At 39.9% G+C, this 22261-nt stretch overlaps 1 protein-coding gene across 13 annotated transcripts in view; it reads right to left on the minus strand.

Annotated features, from left to right (window-relative positions):
- The window catches only part of msi2b (musashi RNA-binding protein 2b), a 277823-nt gene that overhangs the window by 165690 nt on the left and 89872 nt on the right, over window positions 1–22261 (minus strand). The window lies entirely within an intron of this gene.

Below are 22261 nucleotides of genomic sequence, written 5' to 3' on the forward strand. Positions count from 1 at the left end.
ACGATTGTAAGGACATTGAAAAAAGACATTTTAGAAAATGTCTGCTTCAAAGGTAAAGTTGGTTGCACAAACTATTGCATGATGGTTTGTCCTTAAGCTGTCACTGACATGTGAAATGACAAAAATGGCGACATTTTTTTCACACAGAGGTATCCACCTGCATGACTCGACATTAGGCCTGGATTGAACTATTTCAACAAAGCTCTGTGTGAAGTGTTGTGTGATTGGTCACAATTGGTGGCTCTGCTAATATTTTGATTTAACTACTCCATTTCGACTATCCAGTTTGTCCAGGGGACATGAAAAGTGTGGCGCTATCTGTGTAACTCTTTAGGAAAAAGCACAATAGAGGATATAGGGAGGAGTGGGGGACCCCACTGGGTAGGGGCATGACGTGTACTGAAGCAGAACGTGTGACCTCTAGGTGGTCTGTGCTGTTGTATGAAAGGTGAGTGTGAATATGGACATACCAAAACCATGTGACTGTGTATTGACTATGTTAGAGTCTTTGGTTAATCAAAAATTATGAGTATGGGGAATCTGTGGTGTGCTTTCAGAATCCAACAAGGACTAAATGATTCATTTCAAGAGGAGCCTGTACATTAATTACTCTTGCATTTAGTGCATTTGCGCCAAATTGCTCAAAGAACTGAGTCTGAAATCTGATATTTTCATCCACTGGATGAGACGCCTTGGCCAGCTAAAAGCACAAGTCAGGTGCTCTGACAGAGCTGTTTCTGAGGTCATCAAATATGATATACTAGCTCAAGGCAACTCCACAGACTCTTTCAAGCGAAGATGGAAAGGAGACAACATACCGCGCCTGTCTTCCAGACAGGCAATATTTGACAGCCTCCTTTTAGTCTCCGTTTTCTCTTACACTCTCGTACGTACACATGCATATAAATAAACAATGAAAGTTGTTGCGATCCCACACAGACGCAAACACGAATGCACGCACTCAGTCTGTCAGTTGGTTTCAAAAGTGAAATTATTCCATCTCTCAGGGGTCCTGTTAAGCTCTTACAAAGCCTCGGTGCATACAGCAGGTAGATTGATTGTGACTTATTAACTGTGAGTGAGCCTAACAGAGTGCATTAAAACAAAAGGAAATGTGATATCCCCAACCATCAAGTGCTTGTTAGAGCTTTAATCAAAGCCCTTCCGAATCTGCATAGGGACTCCTGGCCATGAATTCCAAATAGCATCTTTAAAAAACAAGAGGAGACTACACCGCTGAGTCTTATTACTCAAGATAGTCCTGAAAACATTCTACAAAGAATCAGCCTGCAAACAGTAGAATGAGAGATTATTCCCAATAATTATGGCTCCGGCTTTTATTGTCATTGCCGTTTATGTTCTATTTCTCAAATGACCGCAGCACACAAGATTGCTTCATTTCTTACCTCTTTTCTTCAATGAGGGTTATGATTATACCTTTATCTGATTCATAGTGACAACAAGTCCCTGACCTCATTTGATCCAGTACATGCGATTTTCTTCTTTGACCAAATCCTGTTAAAAAGCATCCTTTGCAGTCGAGGGCCGAGCTCGGGTATTGATGGTAGCACTTCTATTTTCGCTCTGTGAATATGACTGAGAAGTGTAAATCACAGCTATTATATCATCTGCTCTATTCAGGCACAAAGGAGTGTGGTGAGAGATGACCGTTCCACATGTTGGCGCCAGCGGGAAGCGCGATGACGGAAGCCAGAAGTGACAATGATCAAGGCAGGTCATTTCAGAAACGCTGCAGTGCAAGAATTCACCCAGTGCTGCACATTTCATGCGGTAATATTCCAAAATCAGAATTTTACTGACCAGCATTTTGTAAAAAAGCATTGTCTATGTATAGTTTAATAGTTCTGCAATTCTATTCCATTTCAAAGAAGCCTGGTTAGTGATAAAACCTGTGATTAGTGATAAAATGTATTTTAATCACTAATCACAGATGTTTGATCTCACGTTATAACTTTTAATAATCATTTGTGATGTCACTTCAGATTATGCTCAATTGAGGGCAGGGAAAATTGAACTCTAGAGAACGTAAATAAATATTTTGTCTCATCTCATTACTCAGCTAAAGCTTGGTGATCTGGTAACTTCATTTCTTTATCACTTCTTTTGAGTGTTTTCTGATGATTTTTATATTTGCATCTAAATGTTACGCCTTCATTGTTAAATTACGAAAGATGTTTCCTGGCTTTGATTGTGTTTTGTTTATTTGCTCCACAGTGATTATCTTTATACACATTTTTTTTTTCTTGTTAATTGGAATGGCTGCATCATTATTTAAACATGACAAGAACTCTTTGCACTTTTTAATGTTTTAAAGCTGGTAATTCAGCCAGGACAGTTTGCTGTTTGGCCTCTGAATGGATCTTTTCAAGTTAGAAACATGCCTGGTATATTTTTCAAACAGATTTTCAGATATACCAAGACAAATACACTTTCAAGTCTACAAGAAAATAATATTAACCCTTAGGAAGTACCTGTATATCATCAAAATCTGTTGTATAAAAAGAACAAGTCATTTGTTTTGGTATCTGACGTCTGTACTTACTCTTCATCTGATAGTAAGCATGGTATAAAGATTTTATTGTTTTCAGTTTGAGATTTAATTAAACTGAGATAACCAAAATGAAAGCAAGTCTTTTCTTTAGTTGTCGCTGCAGAAGCTGAAATTCTATTTAATTCATGTTAAGCAGTGCAAAGGAAAGCCTGATTTCTTAAGCAAACACAAGCAGGAAGAAAAATGAAGAGGAAGAAGCACAGCTTTCCCCCACCAAAGCTAATCAGGCTTGCCCGAAAACAACCGAAGCTTCAGTGGATGTCTAATTGGATTAAATCAAAACAGAAGATGTGTCTCGTGTGCCTCTGTTGTGATGGCTTGACCTCTAATGGCAGTCCTTTTTTTCTAATTTCTTCAGATCCCCCTCCAATCACGCTAAGACTAATGACAACTGGCACATCTGACACCCGGTGGCCAGACAGTTTTTCTAGAGAGCGACTTTTAAGTTGAAACTGAGGGAGAGCTGGTCAAGGTCATTCATAGAGGAGAAGAGAGGCAGCTCCAGCAGCGAAAAACTCGCACAAATCACACACTGTCTGGCTGGGGTCCTCGCTCCTCCGGGGGACGTTTAACCCACTCCTACGATGACCTTTGCCAGCAAGGAGTGCCGTCACTTCAGAGGGTTATGTGGCGACAAACCACCAAGACAGCTGATGACACATTTCAAACACGACATGCAAGCACCTTGGTGTTTTGAGGAGAGCAAAAAGCAGAGAAGAGGGAGTAAGGCTTACGACTCCCTCAGGCTGATGCTAATCTCCGTCCATACTGCTGCACAGACTGTAGCTTTGCATCTGGCTCCAGGTCCACTGGGTTGTAATCAACTCTAAGATGCTACAAAGGAAAGTAAACACTGGAGAACCTGACTAGTTAATGGGTATTAGACACTAAATATAGTGCACCCTAGGAAAAAATATGCACAAAGTCTTAAGATAAATTGATGTTATGGAGACTTTGAGGTAAAGATGCCACTTTTTGATCCCCTTCTTGTATGTGTGGCTGAAATAATAAAGTTTCAGATGAAGGGTAATTCAAATCAATGGGCATCATAATCATAAGTTTCAAAAATGTTACAGTAAGAAAATATTTTCAGTATATCATGCAGCCTTAGTTTCTTTCAATGGCTATTTGAAGAAAACAATTTATAAGAATATATCTTAACTGAATCTTTCCGATTTTGAGAATTAGTTTCGAGATGTTTCTTTCTCATATATTTATACCCAAGAAAACAAGTTGCCATATTTTACTGATTAAGTTTAGAGACACTAAAATTACATTTATTTAAAAATTACACAACTTTACCACAGCTGGTAATACTCTTGGAGGGTTGTTTTTACTAGTCATTAGTCAAGGGAGAACCAGGATGCATTACTTAAGACTACAAATAAAAATTGGATAATGTTTAAAAAATGTGTTAAGAGAGGAAGGAAGGCCCCCTGCTGGGCCTTGACAACAATAATGAGTGGCATGTTTTTCTAAAATGTGGCGATATGCACATGATTCCTATCTTGTGCAACATTAAAGATCAAATTCATTGTTCTGTAATAATGGGTACCGTAACCGCAAGAGCGCTGCCTCTCAGATTTGATTCTTTTAGACAACAAAATAACATGACGAGGCTGATGCCTGAAAAAGCTATTCTGTGAGCATAGCAGCGTTTCAGGACCAGCTCAGTGTCTGTTGGACGATGCATGTGCGTGTTTGTAGGTCAGCTTTTTGAGCACTGCCTATCATCTGAGAGGCTGTGAGCCATCAATGACTAATGTGTCAGGCTGTCACAGGCAAGGACCTACCATATGGTGCCATTGCCCCCGCCCCCCATCCATCCAACCCCTCATTTAAACTAATGGGTGGGCTGTGTGAGGCAGCTCAGCTAACTTTATTAGCCACACATAGTGACCAGAATAAAGTGGGACGTAAACCTTAAACAGTTTCTTAATGAATTGCTGGCAGTATTAGCAATTAATAATCAATCATCCAAGAAAGCTCATAAGGTGCTAAATTAATGCTTTTTCTTTAAGCAACTGATGAGAGGTATTTTTTGGAGCACAATCTGAGTAAATGTATTTTTTGAGTCATTAACTGAATGAACACAGACAAAGTGACTTAACAGAGATAATAAAATTATCCTTCCAATTGATTAAAAGTCTTAGGAATGATTAACAGATCCTAAGTGAATCATTAGCACAATCTGGAGTCTAAGGAAAAGCATCATATAAGCAAAGCAATATGCTGGGCCAATTATATCCGGCTCACACTGTTGAAGGAGGCCCAGAGGCGAAGCAGTGCTGTGGCCACCTCTCCCAGGAAGTCCTCCAATTACCACCCAGCAGTGCACTGTCTGGTCACCTCAGAAGTACATATGACAAACATGAAGGACCTCAGAGATCTATCCAACTTTCATGCACAGACTTACCTCCCCCTCTTGCTTTTGTGGCTTGTAATTGAATAAGCTTCCATTCCCACAATATCGAAAAACAAGCAACAGAAATGGAGTTAAAATAGAGGATTGTAAAGTACTGCCTTTCAGCTCAGTGTCCTCTTTGTATGAGAGTCAGAAGCAGCTGATGTGACCTAACCTTGCCACCACATGGTGACTACAGCGCAAAACCCCACTTGCATTCCTGCTGATGAGACGCCGGTCATGACAGTCCATCAGCGTCTCTCCCTGGTAGGAGGCACTCGCACCGCACTGTTGTTTTTCCCTCACTTAAATCTCCCCCAAAGTCACTTTCAAAGTCTGTATTTAATAATCAGCAAGTAGGGAGACATGTCACAGGTCAGGCTGGCTGATGCAAAAATGCAACCATCAGAGGATGATTCAACTTCTACCTGAAGACATTGCTTAGAGTGAAGTGAAGCCTGGACAGAATGATGTCACTCTTTGGCTGATGTTAACCCTGAGGTATCAGTTTTATAAGCACTACGGTAGATAAAAAAGAAAATGCGAGTGTTAGCATTTGTTAGCAAAAAATATTTGAGTGATTAGGATATCTATGTTACTTAAAAAATAACACCAAAAAACAAAAACAAAATATGAAGGAAAATCACTGGAAACACAGAAATTGAAAAGAGCTGTTGCTGAATAGATTTGAATGACTCAAATCTCATTTTTTGAGTCAGATACATGCTTCCACAAAGGACATTACAGCCTCTATTAAATATATATATTTACAAAATGCTCATTGAATTATCTACTACTTAACTCGTTTTACACAATTTAGAAGAAGAATACTATATTAATGTCATTTTCTAATCTTTATTAGTAAGGACCCTGCCTTCAGAAGAAAAAATATATATAAAATGGTTTCAACTATTTGTGTCAAGTTAGAAATTTCACAATTAGAAAGGAAGGCAGATAGGAAATACTTTGGATAGTCCAGTATATTCTAAAAACCTAATTCAGTAAATTATCATTTCATGAAATATGTTTAAAATGTTATCAGTTTTAGATCCAAATGTGCTTCCTTTTTTATGACTCATAATAGGAAACAGTACGTAATAAGTATGTAATCTCGTGCCAATTCTGTGTAATTCCTCAGAAACAAAATGCCAGTCAATCATTTTTATCACAGTTTGTATGTAGAGGCCAGAAATCGGTACAGGAAAGAAGCAAATAGCTAAAAAGCACTACAAAGAGTAGATTAGTGAGGACAAAACCACCAAGAACTCCATTTGCCAATAGAAGATGAGAAGATGCTGCGGTTTTCCAGTGAGAGCCTTGGCCCTACTCGAGGCTTGCAGATGCAAGTGTGTCAGCCATGCAAAATGGAGAACAGATGTGGTGTATGGGCAGAGTAATATAGTCTTACGCTGCCTCCACTGCACCTGATGATATGGAGCCAATAGGGGCATTTGTCAGATGCAATCAGGTGTGATGGAGGGAAGAGATAAAGGTGGGTGGAGGGATGTAGGGGGGTGAACAGCTTGAGCCCTGTCAAACTCTCTGCAGAGCATCAGCTGGGGGAAGACGGAGACCAAAACACGCTACATGGGGAGAACTCTGCTTTCAAAGTGGGGTATCATTTACCAATAATGCAATTCACAGGAGAGAGGGCCAAAAACATCCACTCACCACACCACTCTGAGATGGACAGTCCAATAATGGACAACTCTGATGCATGAAATTTCAAAAATGCCAAAAGGTCAGATTTTAATCAAAGGGAAGAGACACTTAACTCTTGGGTCTCTGTGCAAGCCATCGAGCCAACCCTTCCCTCCTCTTCTGCTTTAAGCCTATAAAAAGGTCCACAAGGTCAGCAGAAAGGCCAGCGCAGTCCCCTGAGCGGGGCACTTGAATGGAAAGTCTGAATCTGATTTACAGTTTGGCCACATGTGAAAGCTGCCAAAGCCTGGGAAGCCAGCCAGTCAGAGGGAGGAAAGTAGAGGAGGCTGTCAGTAAAGGTGTAGATAGGGATGAAAGTCAAAATCTATTTCAGTAATATGAATAAAATTGGTTGTAAAAAAAAATAAAAAATTTTAATATCGCTACAGCATTTGAATATCATAAAAATCATATCTAAATCACCCAAATTTGCAACAAATTTGGGTGATCAGAAGACCAGATCAAATTAGCCTCAACCCTGTTAAAAACTTGATCGACTTCAATGAGTTGTGGTGCATCTAAACCACTCAATGGGAAAGTTTATTTTATTTTATTTTATGTGAACAGAAAATTGCAGCATTTAAATCTGTGTTTTATCCCCAAACCAGACGGTGATTTGGCAAATTGGTTAAATTAGAAGCAATTAAAAGAGGAACACCATCAGTAGAAAAAAAACTGGCCATGAAACGGATCCCTCTCTTTTCCACATTAAATCAAAATGTGGCCATAACTCTGCTATAATTTATACTGGTATTTCTGCACACTGCTCTGACTTGAATCTTTAAAATTCTGAGTGGAATCACACTCTGTGGAAATTGCCAAACAAAACTCTGTGAGTGCTTTAAGAGTTTAAAGAAAAATAACTGTTAAGGGTTAAAAGGCTCGAAGATTTAAAAATAGCCGTTTGCAGACAACTGAACCAACATTTACCACAAGCAATGTAGCCTTTATAACCTATTTATGTCTGTCTTATACAGTTAAAATCCAGATGTTTATATTCACAGTAAACATGTAGTACAGGAAATCAAACTAAACTTTTGTTCAATTAATTATGGCTTGTTAATTAGGTGTCTTAATCCATCTTCCAAAGAAGATGCTTCGTAGATATCGTAGTTGATATCAGAGTCGATTACCAATGCTGGAGATCTTTTAGATAACAGGATCTCACTTTGATTTGCCTCTAATATTTTCTCTTAAGCAAACCACTTCAACAGAGTCAAGGTACTTCTGTTAAAACTACCCACAGCTGAAGTAAAAGAATGTGCGACTTAACCCTCCAGCGGTCTTAAGAAATGGGGTTGCACTGACCCCGTGTGTGCTTTGACTTGTGTTTTTGTTTGTGTGGTTTCGGAAATTGACGGTCTGACGGGACTGACCGCCCTCTTCCACCCTGTCAGACCGTGACATTTTCCACACGTCTCTTGAGCATTGCATGAAGACTGGGGGAGGGTTAACTGTGTAACCACTGATATGACACAATCTATAAAACCCTTAAATAAATACCTACTGCAAGTGAGCTAGTTACTGTCCATATCCTCTAAACAAGAGGAATTATTGCATCACTCATACTTGGTGTTGCAATTTCAATCCCAGATTCATATTGACGGGCATGAGGCTTTTTCAGTTTAAAATTTAAATTTAAATGTCCCTATAAAGACGCATAACGGTTTTAGGGTGTCAGCTCTATTAACACACATCAGTTTGGCATTAACCAAGATTTGAACCAAAGCTGAAGTGGCATGAGCAGATGGTAAAATGTCGATTACATTCTCGCTGGTTTATCTTGAAATAAGCCAGCATACTTATTTTGAATGCATGGATGCACAAAATATTAATATCCTTGCAAAAATCTAAGAGGTGACACCTTCAATTTTCCAGACTGCTCTGCTTAGAGATGTCAAAAACAGATTCGACTGATGCAAATGGACAAAAAGACTAGAGGATGTAGATTTGTTCAACTACAAATTTATCCAATAAGCTAAAGGATAAAATTTAATATTTATTTATTTATTATTTTTTTACACACAGTTGTCCTCTAATCACACCAATTAAGTTGGTTGCTGAAAGATTTTTTGGCAGACTTGATGCTTTAAACTCTCCCCTTGAACACATTATATCCTGTCTATTTACTGTTCAGGCAATATCATTTTCATAAAGAAAATCTAATCTCATTATTATTTTTTTTTTACTTTGCTCTTCAACAGAATATCACCAACTACATTTTATGCACTCATATAAGGCAGTACTGCTGTCTTAGGTGCTGAGTTTTGCTTCAAGCTCAACAAATTATGTGCAAATTTTCCCAGAGCATCCGATTGTCCTCTGTGTTAAAGCTAGATAATTATAAGGAACTGGAAAAATGGAAGTCTACTGACAAGCTCGCACAGAAATGTTAAGTGACACTAATTTGCTCAGGCCAATTCAGTGGATTTAATGAAAAGCCATTTCTGGGAGGAAAATATTCAAACCAGTTGGTCAGCTTGTGTATGTCTCAGTGAGCGGGGGAGGCATTAACATATTCCCTTTCAAACTAAAACTCTCAAAAGAAAAATAAGCAGAGATATATCCTGTGAGTGTAACATGTTATTATCCAAAGAGGTTAATTTATCCCTGCAGAAACAAAGACGTGCTGTTCACGGTGTTTTTCCTCCGCTAACTAACCATTTTTCTGCTCAGATATTTTTTGTTTCTGCAGCTAACTCGTCTTTAAAAAAGGGAGGCCTGCTCCTTGGTGGCTTCTACAATGTGTGTTCAGCTGGAAGAGAGTGATGCTGGGCTGGCAGCAGGCTTATCAAAAACAAGTTGAGGCAACACTCCAGGAGGCAAGACGAGGAGAAGGATAAAATCTATGCTTCTGCTCAACTAACCATCAAACCTAATTACCTGTGGATAGGACTTATGGGCCACATGTCGGGTTCAAAGTTTCCTGATCAGGAAGTGGCGTGGAAGGCAGCGATGGTGTGTGATGTGTGAGTAGATGTTTGTGCGCGGGCGTGTGTGTGTGTGTGTGACTGTGTGTGTGGCTGTGTGCTTGTGGGATTGGTCAATGTGTCCGTGACCAAACGATTAGACTGAAAGACTAGACTTGGTGCAAGATTTTGGCTCTACGCCATTAGTTCAATCAGGCTGACTTATTTAGCTTTTAGACAATTCGAGCAGAACCCGGAGATGCTACTTGAGAGAAAAAGCTCAGGATTATTCAGTGGATGGTGGCTAAAAAAGGTAAAACACTGTGTGCATGTCTCCGGTCATGTAGAACGTCCATCTGAGAAGCACGCAGAAAAACACAAAAACCTGGTAATAATGTGTAAAATGATTTTATTACATATGCTGAGAGTAAAAGGTAAATCACACACAAAAGAGTAAGGAGGCAGAAAACCAATTATCTATCGCGACATATCTCTAAAACAGAGCACCTAAGTGGTGACAGTATTTTTAGTTTTTTTTTATTATTACTTTATGTTTTGCCAGCATTATACATGCATTCCATTTGTATATATCTATACAGATGATTCAATGGGTTTAAAATGAATATTCATTTTGCTATTATAATCAAAACTCCAAAAGCTTATATTGTTCAAAATAGTAAATCTGCTCATTGATCACTGATTCAGGAGGATAATAGCCTTCCTGTTCAATGAAAATACTTTATTTACACTGCTACCACCTTTGGGAGCTGTGCTGCTGTTTGGTATGGATGGGCATATCTAAAATACAGATAAAAAAAAAATGAAGCCAAAGTTTCCCTTTTAAAAGAGAGCTTTCATGCCCTCTCAAAGGGAGATTGATCCCTGGTGAACTTTTACAGCAGCTGGAAAGAGCAAGGCTAGCTGTTTCCCTCTGTTTATACTCTTAGTTCTTATCTAAGGTAAGATGTTGGCTGCAGCCTCATATTGAATGGACAGACATCAATTTTCTTATCTAAGCCTTCACGAGAAAGCAAATGAGCGTGTTTTGCAAATGCTGAATGATTCCTTCAAGGTGATTTGAACTCATGTTAAATGTCACAGAAAAGGGATTGTCAGGTTGCTGTTTGTTTCCTTTAGATCCATGATAGCGATTGTGCATGTTGATTCCTGTCAAAATTACATTAAGTTACATTGAGCTTCTCTTGAACAGGACATTCCAAGGCCGTTTCTAGCTCAATATGTTTATCTCTGGTCACAGCACAGAGGCTTGCACCACTATAAATATTTTTTCTATTATGTTGCCTTTTATGCAGCCCTCTCAGGTGAGACAGAATATTACCTCTGGGCTTATTAATGCTTTCCTGCTAAACGCTCCGTTTAGACTGGATGGCTAAGTCCCGGAAGCCTGCAAAGTGGCCGTCATCCACTTCCCATAGCGCTTGTCCCAAGAACAAACACTTAAGCAAAACAATTTCTCGTGTTTAATTAAATATACACACTCATAAAAGACAAATCAAACTCAGTAGTTCTTTTAAACTAGAGGCCATTGAAGGTGTGACACAATGTAGTGATACTAAAATGCAACAAGATTTGTTCACTGTACTGTAATCTCTCGCATCTAGAAATTTTCAGCATGCAACTTTGCTTGGCTAATTAAGTGAAGGGCCACAACTGACAATTACGTGAGAACTCTATCAATTATTCTGACGAATTTATAAATAAACATTCTGCAGATTTTTCATTTAACCACTAAAGATGTTTTCAATACATTATAAAGACATGAAAAGATCTAAAACAAAATCTCTCTTTTAGATCAAAAAGTAGGCTAATTTATTTTTGCCTGAAGAAGCCTCTGCCCTCTCTAAATAACATTATCATATGTGTAATAATCAATACCTTGTTATTTATGCAGCAACAGAAGGTATTGTTGCTTGTCTTTTTTAAGTTAAGCAAGTAGTTCCACATTGCAGTTTTGTTCAACATTTTGAGTGAATACAATGGTTTCACAATCCTCATAATGTGAAATACTACCAGCCCATGAGTGTTTTGAAAAGCTAGATAAACATAGAGAAATTTATCTGGATTTGGTATTTGGTTTTCTGATCTATAATGAGCTGCATTGGCGCATATATTTGTGTTTCCTGTTAGTTGAAACCTAATGGCTTTTTTATGATCTCCTGACTATTAATCTAGCACCATTAAGTCATAACTTCATTTTGTCCCCAACTGGTAGTCAATATTGTCGCTGTGGAAATATCAATGTTGACAAAGGCATTTTGTCTAAAGCATGAAGTGAAGCCTCATCAAGCTGTCAGCAGGGTAGGAAGCCTTGTCCAGTGTTAACAACAACATATTTACTGCAAACATGAGCTGGCTTTGGAATAATAAATAAAACCTGATCAATAAGGTTTCTGAAAAAAGAAGCTCTGAGAGACATACAATACCCCATAATACATTATTTATAGAAAACTAGAACAACTGCATTGCATCTTGTTCTGAAACTACTTTTTTTTTAATATTGCAATTACCCTATTTTATTTTCCTCTGCTTACCCCACTGCAGCTAAATATTACTGGATGTAATAGGTCTGTCACTACCAATGTTGGATTTTACTGCAATATCAAAATGAAACCTCACAAGCAATTTCTAATCGCGGGATTCTGGGAAGCAGACGAGTTTAGGCTTTAAATCTAGACCACACAGAGACACACAGGCGCGATAGGTAGGTGTTTTTCGATAAGTGAAACCTTTAAGATGTCTTTAGCCCTTTCACATCAAGCCACAGCACAATGTGTACATTTCTATGCAGGAGCATTTTATCTGGTGATCTTAAGGAGCCAATGCGTGGGAGGAATGAGCTAGAGCTGCCTGTGGACCTGGTCAAACTGTAGTAGGTGGCTTTAGAGAAGAAGCACAGGCAAAGAGCCACTTGAAGTAAGCATTTACACTGAATGCACGTAAGTGTTGTGGGATGTCAGACACAGCAAAAGCACACTGAAAAATCAAGCTTTTCTTACTGTCCTTTAATGAGACAGCTTATTTTTAAAGTCCTATTTCATTTTAAGAGGGTGTTTAATCCGATTGCTGCCCACTTCAAAAACGTTTATCAGTACATGTTTCCCTGTTCTCCTCGCCTGTTCAAGCTGAAACTCAAAATAAGGGCAGGAACGTGTTCTCTTTCCAGAGTTACAGATTTTTCGGGTTACAGACTCTGGGCTAGAAACAGCAAAGGTTGTGACAGAGTCCCGTCTAATAACATAGCGCAAAATGAGATTCTTACTGATTTGGTTTACTGTCTAAAATGTTCAATGACGCATCAGAGTTAAAGGTTAATCTCAAGCAGTTCTATTGACATTGCCTTCTGCTCAGGCATTTGGAGGGGGGAAAAAAATCCATCTAGGGAGATGGCACAAATGCCGTTATCAAATGTCACAAGATCTATAAAGCTCTTTGTGTATCAGCTCAGATGTTGGGCGGGCATTGTGAATGGTCATCATTTGAATTGTAATGTGTCAAACACCCCCGTTTGTTAAGGTGGTGCTGAGTCATGGTTTATGCTCACTGGTCGCCTCCAATGGCGGCTTGAGTTGATGAATGGATGTCACTTTAGCATTATTGAAGCCACTAGCCAGACTCTTCTGAAAAACTAATCAAATTTACCTTAAATGTAGCTTGTTAGATACTGAACAACATGGAATGGCTGGTTTTTCCAAACAGACCATAAAAGTCGACCTTCACACAAACTAGCATTGATGTTCAGGTTGTTCTCATCACATGAGTTACAAAGTAACTGATCAGAAGATTTATCCAGTTGCCCATCTGGGTGTTTAATTAATTTCCTCCCTAACAGGTGTTTGATTTGTATACAGCTGCAGAAAAATGATTGGGCAACAATAAAACGGCTTGATTCTTTTGCCTTTTGTGATGTCATCGGCACAAAAATAAATTTGTGGTATTTTCTTTAATCCTGCAGGGAAAATGCATTACGCAGCTGTCTTTTCATTCACAAATGCACAACTGGATAGCAGTCGTTAAGAGTTTTGCATTTTAAAAGTCCATCAGTAAAATTTGACAGTCTTTCTTCTCTAAATAAGCTTTCAGCATGCAGAAGAAGAGATCTGTCACTCAGAGGGGGAGACTGCAAAATCTGTGGGCCGAAACTCAAATATGCCTATCGGCTATTAAAACAATCCAAAGCTCTATCTCTCTATGCCAATCTTAAGAACAAACATACAGCATATTTCAAAACATATTTCATATCCATCTGAGAAATAAACACTTCTTGGAATCTCAGTGGCACTCTCCCACATCAGATTCCCCCAGGACTAGACTGCAATTTGCAGAGCCGAGGTGTCCACCTCCACACCAGTCTGATGTCAGGACTGCTGCAAATTACTCATGACACTTCCTCTGATGACATTTTTAAAACCGCTTCCCTGTTGAATGGCGTCCCCACCCCATCCCCCTCTACTACCATTCTCAACCAACCGCCATCAGAGCCAACACACACATTAATTCCCCCCGTCTGGTCGTGTCACAATGGCACAGCAAAGATTGCTGCCTCCTGCTTTGACCTGACTGACCCCTCTGAGCAGGTGCTGGATCTGATCCAATCACAGTCAATCTTCTTTAAACATTTCATTCTTTAAGCAGAACAGGAGCTCAAAATTCCATCATTCAATGACCCGATCAGTCGCCGATAACACAATCAAGCCAATCCCGGCTTATCCCGGGGGAGCCATTTCAGTGGGGACAGCTGGGAGATGAGTCTGTAGGCCTTCAGAAAGGTGTCAATCTCCCTTGATCCAAGGCCCTTTGTGAGCCACCTATACTGCAGAGCACTGAGGTGTTCAGGAAGACTACGTGATAGGCATGATCAGTGAGTCACAAATCAATCTTTTTTCTGTTACACGTCTGATCTTTACACTCTAGATCCACTACAGTTAGCTCATATGATGTAACGAGGCATGTATGAGTTCCCTGTATCACTGAATGCTGACATTTTTTTAAATGTTAGTTTTAAAAAATACCCCAACAATTTCAGTCCTTTTAATGAGATACCAGATAAAAATAATGTTTTCTGGCTATATTCCTACAACAGCAGTGGTTTGCCACTTTCCTTTTATGACCTGTTGCTGCACACTGCCAATCAGCTGCCTGAGCAAAGAAAATTACAACATTGCCTTAATTATGAGCCAAATCCATTGCTTTGGAAATGTTTCTAGTCTTAAAAAAAAACAGAAGAAGGAATAACATTTTGTGAAATAAGTACATAAATACCGATGCTAAGTATGTGATGAGTAAAAAAAAAAAGTTACATTTTATAAATGTCACTACACCTTGTTCCAAATTATTATGCAAACTGGATTTTAGTGTCATAAAGGTTACATTTTTTGTTGTGCTATTAAATTTATAGATAGTATTGTGTGTCAGAGCTCTTTGAATCACTACACTTAATTTCAGAGAGCTGGGTTGATTAGTTTGTTAAATTAAAGGAAATTTACTTTAGAAGGATGTTCCACATTATTCAGCAGGCCACAGGTTTCACGCAATATGGGAAAGAGAAAGAATCTCTGCTGAGGAAAATCATCAGTGTCGTGCCGTATGACAAGGTATAAAAACATTATATATTCAACGAAAACTGAAGCGTTATTGTACTGTGAAGAGATTTGTGGCTGATTCAGAACAAAGATGGGTTTGTATAAATAAAAAAGGCATAATGAGAAGTTTCTGTTCGACAAATTCATTGGATTAAGAGAGCAGCTGTTAAAATGCCCTTACAAAGCATCAAACAGTTATTTGAAGCTGATGCTGCCTCTGGAAACTCAAGGTGGAAACCAGAGGCTTGTGGTGCATGAACCGACTATTGGGCCCCTAACCAGCTCACAAGCAGAAACGATCGCAGTGGGTCCAGTTGTACATGATTAATTTTCAAACAGAGACTTGTTCATATATATATATATGTTGTTTTTTTTACGTAAGGTATCCCACCATGGGAATCTGTACTGACCAATGTCTGGCTGTAACACCTCCGCTTCAACAGAGGCAAACAATAAAATGATCCGAGCTCTGAAATAGATCTCTAATTTTCAGCAGGCATTTAAAAGCCACTCAACTGGAAATGTTGCTGGGACACTGGGCACATAAAGGTCAAGGGGGATACAAAACAGTTTGTCTAACAGCTCTGTCTCCCCACCCCCACCTTGTTACACGGCCCTGCAGCACACCAGTCATATCCCCATTCACAACTCATTCATTTATATTGCACTGCCCTCCTCACGGCTAGTCTCAGTCACTAACTACAAGTGACTGCAATGAGATTGAAGCCCCTGGCTAAATCTCCACTACGGGCCACATGCTCCATCATTGCGGCTCTGATCACTCCTTCTAATCACTGGAACCGGACTATATCCTCAGCTGATTGGGTGAGTCACGGCACAGAGGAAACAATCACCGAATGTCAGCTGATGATGGACACCGAGATGTTGGAGTCTCGGTGGTCACTGCGAGCGACCATGTAAATTGCATGCAAATGTGCACCTGCACCAGCCGAGGAAGTGGAAAGGAGGACTGTGGCCTTTTGATTAGGTTCCTTTTTTTGTCCGTATTTTTGTGCATTAATCATTCATGTTTGCTATTTTAGCCAATAAGCAGAGAGAACCTGAGAAGAAGTCTAAAGTGGAATTAATATTCTGCATCATGAGATCTATTTTAAGCGCTTTCTATGGGCTGTTGTGAAAGCTTAATGCAACTCAAGGTTAAATTTAGGTGTGCAATCAAACAGATAAAAGAAGAATGATGAGATCAATGATTAGAGGTGATTTGTAATCTCTACATAGTGATTCAAATGCACTCTCTAAGGACAACATTCCACAGTTTATTTCACTGATATTAATTGTCATCAGTGACATTTTTTTTTCCCTCCCTTGAAATACCTGAGAGCCTTCACTAAGGTGACAGGGCAGGTATGCAAAATGAATTCATGCGCTTTTTTTTACAAATGGTCACACCGAGTTATTTTTCTGCCATTTACAAAATATAAGAGCTCACAAAATGTCAGCCGTGGTATTAGATTACCGGAGACCCAGAACGAATTTCGTGCACTCTCTTTCTAATGCTTTTATAATTTCAATTCTTCCCTTTATCATCTCCATCTTACAGAAAGTCTGGGCAAAGCACAGAGCCAGTTTGCTTCTCCAGTGGTGAAACACTGCAGGAATATTGCACAGCAGCTGTGGTATGAGATAGGACACACACCAGTCTGACAATAATCGCTCATCCTTCCTGTGTCCTTTAACAGAGGTCATCACTCTTATACTCAAAGAGTGACTTTTCTTTTTATTCCTCTACAAGCCTCATTGTATTCCTCCGCAGTGACCTCTCTACCTTTATTCGTCCTGAGCGCAGCGGCAGTGAACTGGTTAAGCTCCTCCTTCTCCTCCCCTCCGTGCTCCGCCTCCAGGATCTGGCTTTAGACCAGTGGAGCGAGAGAACCAGCACTGCTTGGACATAAAGGGATGATTGTAGCTACCCAGTGACATGGAAGCAAGTAGTTCTGATGAAACTAAAAAGTCAGTTTCAGGCCCTGTGCGCATCTGAGAAAAAAAAAGAAAAAAAAGGAGAGCAGAAACTGAGTCGGTGAGCTTGAGCTGCTTCAGCTTAGGCAAGTAGGGGCAATATGAGAGGGCTCAAAGCCGATTACAATAAACCAATGAGGAAGAATTAAGCAACACAGCTAGTTATGCCTTTAACTGTAGAGAGAACTGCTTTCATTCCTGGGAAAGGACTCCGCTGGTGCTGCACATCCACATTTTTAAGGTGGATACTATCCTTTTTTGACAGAGCAAATATGTAAAAACATAAGTGGAACATTAAAAAATCTCCAATAATCATTATTAGAAAACTTCAGCAAACAAAAGCATCTTTTGAACATAGTCTCCATGACAATCATAAGACACCATAGGTTCACCAAAAGGTTGTTTGAGAGGCTAGGAAGAAAAAAATAAATTTCAAACCAAAAAATATATGGTGAAATGAAACAAACATAGTTCAGGACACACAAAAACCAATGTTCTTGTCTGAATCCTACACCTTAATGTAGGGGGAGTTGAGCAGTTCAGGCCAGTAAAGCGTCTTAGTGGCAGCATTGTGTCAAGTGGGTATTTTGATGCACAAATGGTGTAATTTTAATAAAATAATAAAACAGCAACTCAAGAATTAAGTCAGGAAGGTCAAGTTTGGCCTAATTAGTAACAAATAAGCTTAAGTCATTTGGCGTGACCATCACAAAAACCCTGAAATCAATCTCACTTTGTGAGCAGAGATGAAAAGGTACGCTCTATCCTAAATAACCTGAAGGAGGAAAAGCTTCGTCTTATTTAAAGATCAATGTGGAAAAAAGGGCGATATGTCTCGTTTTATACAGTGTATGTATATATCTTGTTTTAACTGGAAGGCACAGGCGATTTTGTAAAAATGTTATTTCTTCATGTGTAATTTTCCCCTCTCACTACATATAATGTATGCTGCTGTAGCCCAGTAGCATATCAACATTTACATTTTCTTATATAGTTTTTAAGTCCACAATATATAAGTCACAAAGGCAACGAGTAGGTCAAAAAGCTCTTTGATTAATTTGACTTTATTACCAAGCTGAAATAGCAGCAGGCTCCAGTTAAGAGTCCTTGAATATAAAGGGAACTCAGGCAGTACTGATAAGATTGTCTCATCTGGCTTGCAGGGCTAAAGTGACGTGTGCTGCCTTAGAAAGGAAAAAAAAAATGGATGGCAGGATGTGGCTACTATTAAGCAGGTAATGGGATCCATCCGAGATGCATTAGAATCAGTCAAACACAACCACACTTCGGTTCTGTTCAAATGACTGTCACAATCACTGCGGATGCACACCTTTAGGTGACAAAAAAAATAGAAGAGAAAACTGTCTCTGGCTGTGCAGGCAGTTACCCAGAAGCTGTGCCTGGCTCAGGTATGTGCTCTGTCCTAATCGTGACGGCTGTGAGAGTGGCAGCGAGAGTGAGAGCTGTCAGCCTCTCCTCACAACAAATGCGCCCGAATGGAGACAGAGAGGAGCGAAGTGGGAGGGAGGAGAAAGGAGGAAAAGGTGCAGAGGTCACAGACAAAACCTGTGACCCAGTTGTGGCCACACCAGCTGTTTCTCCTCCACTGCTTCCCAACCACCGTTACCTCTCTGGACCACATCCTGCTAATTGGCTCGTACTACTGTGTGTACATACACACACAGACAAATGCTTTATGTGGAACCTGCTAAAGAACTGTGAAAAGGCTAGTTCCTGGTCAGAAAGAATATTTCTGTAGTTGTGTGACGATTGATATGTACAATGCCTTGCAAAAGTACTGAAACCCATCAAACCTCCTCACAATTTGTCACACTACAACCAGAGTTCTCGCTTGTTTGGTGTAACTGATGTAACCTTGCTGGTCTGAGAGCTGAAAACATCTGCAGATGAAGTGGCAAGTTGTGTTCTGAGGTCAATTGGTAAAAAATAAAGCCTTTACGCTAAAGTGGCAGTCATTGTTTAGAGAAAGAAAACATGTGGTGAAAATGTAAGAAAAAAGCTGCTCTGGTGTTGAGCTTCTATGAAGGCGAGAGACTAATCGCCCCAAACCCACCATCACCACAGTGATGAAGGCAGGTGGCAGCATCATGCTGTGGGAATTATACACAACATGGAGATGTAGAGCTATAGATATTTTGCCAAAACTCCAAATGGATTGATCTGTACCAAGGTATATTCATATGTTATAATGACCTAGTCAAAGTCCATACTTGAAATCCATTGGGAATATGGTGCAAGACACCCTCCATCTAATCAGACTTAGCCAAAATCACTGTCTCATGGTGCAAAGGTTTAAGACCCAAAAGATCTTGCGTCAACAGATGTTGCTGTAAGTTACAGCAACAGATGTTGCTGTAACTACAGATTTAGCAAAAAAAATTTTTTTTGCTAAATCTGCATTTTCAGTTTTTCACTTCACAATTATGTGTAACAATTTGTCTTTTGCATCAATGCCATTAAGAAAGGTGCAGTTTGTGGAAGCAAAGCGTCAAAATGTGAAAAATCCTTAAGGTGTATTTTTGCAAGTCTCTCCATACGTTGAAACAGATGTCCTAGAAATATTAAAAGCTGGATGCACTGACACTGTCGAGGCAAATTTCTCCCTCTGACATGCATATGTGCTAACAAACAGAAAAACACTCCGACTGACTGAGTGACAGAACGACCGCCACCAAGATTCTATGAAGGGCAAGCTCAATTAATTGGTGTCTCCGTGTGCGGGTAAGTTCTCCGAGCGGTGTGTGTGCGGCGATAATGGTAGGTTGCACTGACAGACAGGTTATTTAATAAATCCTGGGATGTGAAAGTCAGAAAGGAAGGACACACTCAACATGAAGAGGCTTCGTTTTTTAAAATACATTTTATTTCTGCTCCATATCTCGTCTGTCACAGCCCTCCAAACCTACTCCGATTGTCTTCCAGCACTCAAATCCGCTCACCCGCACATACGCTTAGCCCTAATTGCGCGCCCACGTAAATACGGTTAATCGCCGGCACGCTCCCGCACGGCGAGAGCAGCGCGGCTAACACACTCCAAGTGTGCATGAGCGGGCTGTGAAACGCGCTCGAGATCTCGCTCAATCAGTCTGATTTGTTTGTTTCCTCCTAAGCGTTTGAGGATTCCTCAAGGAGGAATAAAACTTTGTATAATCAAGTCAATTATGTCATTCAATCAAGTCGAAAATCATTTGGAGTCCCTTCTAACATCCATTGATTGCAAAGTCATGCTGAATATTTGCTTGCCGCCATTCTGCCGTCACGATAACCCCGCCATCGCTTGAAGCCGCAGAGCCAGGGACACGGCGAGGTCCTGAACTCGCTTTTGCAGGAGAAGAGCAAAAACAAAGTCCTTCACCTTGCACTTTTCCAGTCAAGAAAATACCTGGGATTTATAAAAGGGGGAGGAGAGTAGAGAGCAAGGAGTGTACAGTGTCTGAACAAAAGGGGAAAGAAAAAAAAAAACGTTCAATTAATTTATAAGAGCTCTTTTGTCTCCTTCAGGACATGGTACATTATGTGCCTGTGAAAAATCCATCCTTACTAAAACTCAAGGTCAAGTGTTGATGTTGCACAGAGTGGATCAGCTGAAGGTGACCTTGACTGATGTGGAATATGACATGAGGGAAATGGATCTCTGCTCGGTGTGGGGAAATTATCTGTGAAATGCTGCCACTGTATCAAAGCCTGTTTGTGTCTGCATACAAGCCGGGGAGCGTGCGCACATGGCGAGGTCTCGTACATTTGTCGGATGGAGTGTGTAGCAACCGCGAGCGGCGCGCGCACGCACACAAACGAGCGAGCAGGTCCAGGTCGCACGTGAAAACGCGCTGCGATGTCAGAACTTCAGCTGGGATTCTGATGTCACACTTGCACAGTTACTGGGAGGGTTGGTCATGGCAGCTGGTTGTCATCGCTTGTTTGCTCTGTAAGCACAATGCATTTTGTTGACCAGGCATGGCAGGCTGTGTAGAGATACAGCCACATCTTCAGCTGTTTGCCTGTCATAATTTGTCTTTTTCTTTGTTGTTGTTTTTGTCTTATTGTGGGAGAGCATCCAAACTGATGTCGTTGGCTGCTGTAAAGTATGAGATACGAAGCATTCTGCTGGATTAACAGAAGGTGCTCCCACACTGACTATCCACAGGGGACGGGCAACGTTAGTCTGTTATAAATCTCTACTTCTTACTAGTGAGTAACAATGTAATAGTATCCTCCAGGAAAAACTGTGATTGCATGTATTTCTGTGACATTAATGAATTCTATCAGGCTGATTATTATGATAACAATTTGTGCTTTCTAGAGCAAATTTGTTTTTTTGCTGACTGGAGATTGGGTGAAGAATGAATAACTATCTACTTGGATATGAAAAAAATAGTCATACTGCCACTTAAATAATATATAGATTATTACAGGTACAAGAGTTACTATTGTACCTTTTGAAGTATTGAATGATATCTGCTCATGAAGAGCTTTTAGCCAGAAATGTGATAAACGTTGCTACCCAACCATAGTTTTAAAAACTGTGCTTAATGAAAGTGATCAGTGGTGTCCTAATTTTCTGACAGCAAACATTTCCAAAAGCGCCAGATTTGTTCTGGTCTTCTATCAGCTAGTTCACTGGCAAAAAACAGCAACAAGTGGGGGATGGGTATATAGCTTTATGAGTTTGTTTCAATCTTGAAGATTGTATGGGGTAAAAAAAAAGAAATCTTGATGTGGAATTTTTCCTCAAGTAAAATCAAAACTGCTGTTATCACCAGGCCGACAGAAATCATTGATGTCATTTTGGACCAAATTATTCTAAGGCTAAACACACAAAATCTCTATGTGCAGCAACAAATGCAGCTGTTGCTTTTTTCCCCGTTTTTTTTTTACAGTGCAGTCTGCTAACTTCAGTACTGCTGAGATTTTGCCAATGTCACATCAAAGCAACACCAGTAATCATTGTAAAAATAGAAGCGATTTGAAGGATATCTAATTAATACTCTTAAATAATCACACAGACATGAGTCAGTCCCACAGCAGCTAAAGCTTCTCAGCAGACAGCTGAATTCAGACACCCATTATCCATCAGCAA

The sequence above is a fragment of the Poeciliopsis prolifica genome, unplaced genomic scaffold (genome assembly GCF_027474105.1).
Source record: "Poeciliopsis prolifica strain line A6 unplaced genomic scaffold, Auburn_PproV2 SCAFFOLD019, whole genome shotgun sequence".
NCBI classification, from domain to species: domain Eukaryota; kingdom Metazoa; phylum Chordata; class Actinopteri; order Cyprinodontiformes; family Poeciliidae; genus Poeciliopsis; species Poeciliopsis prolifica.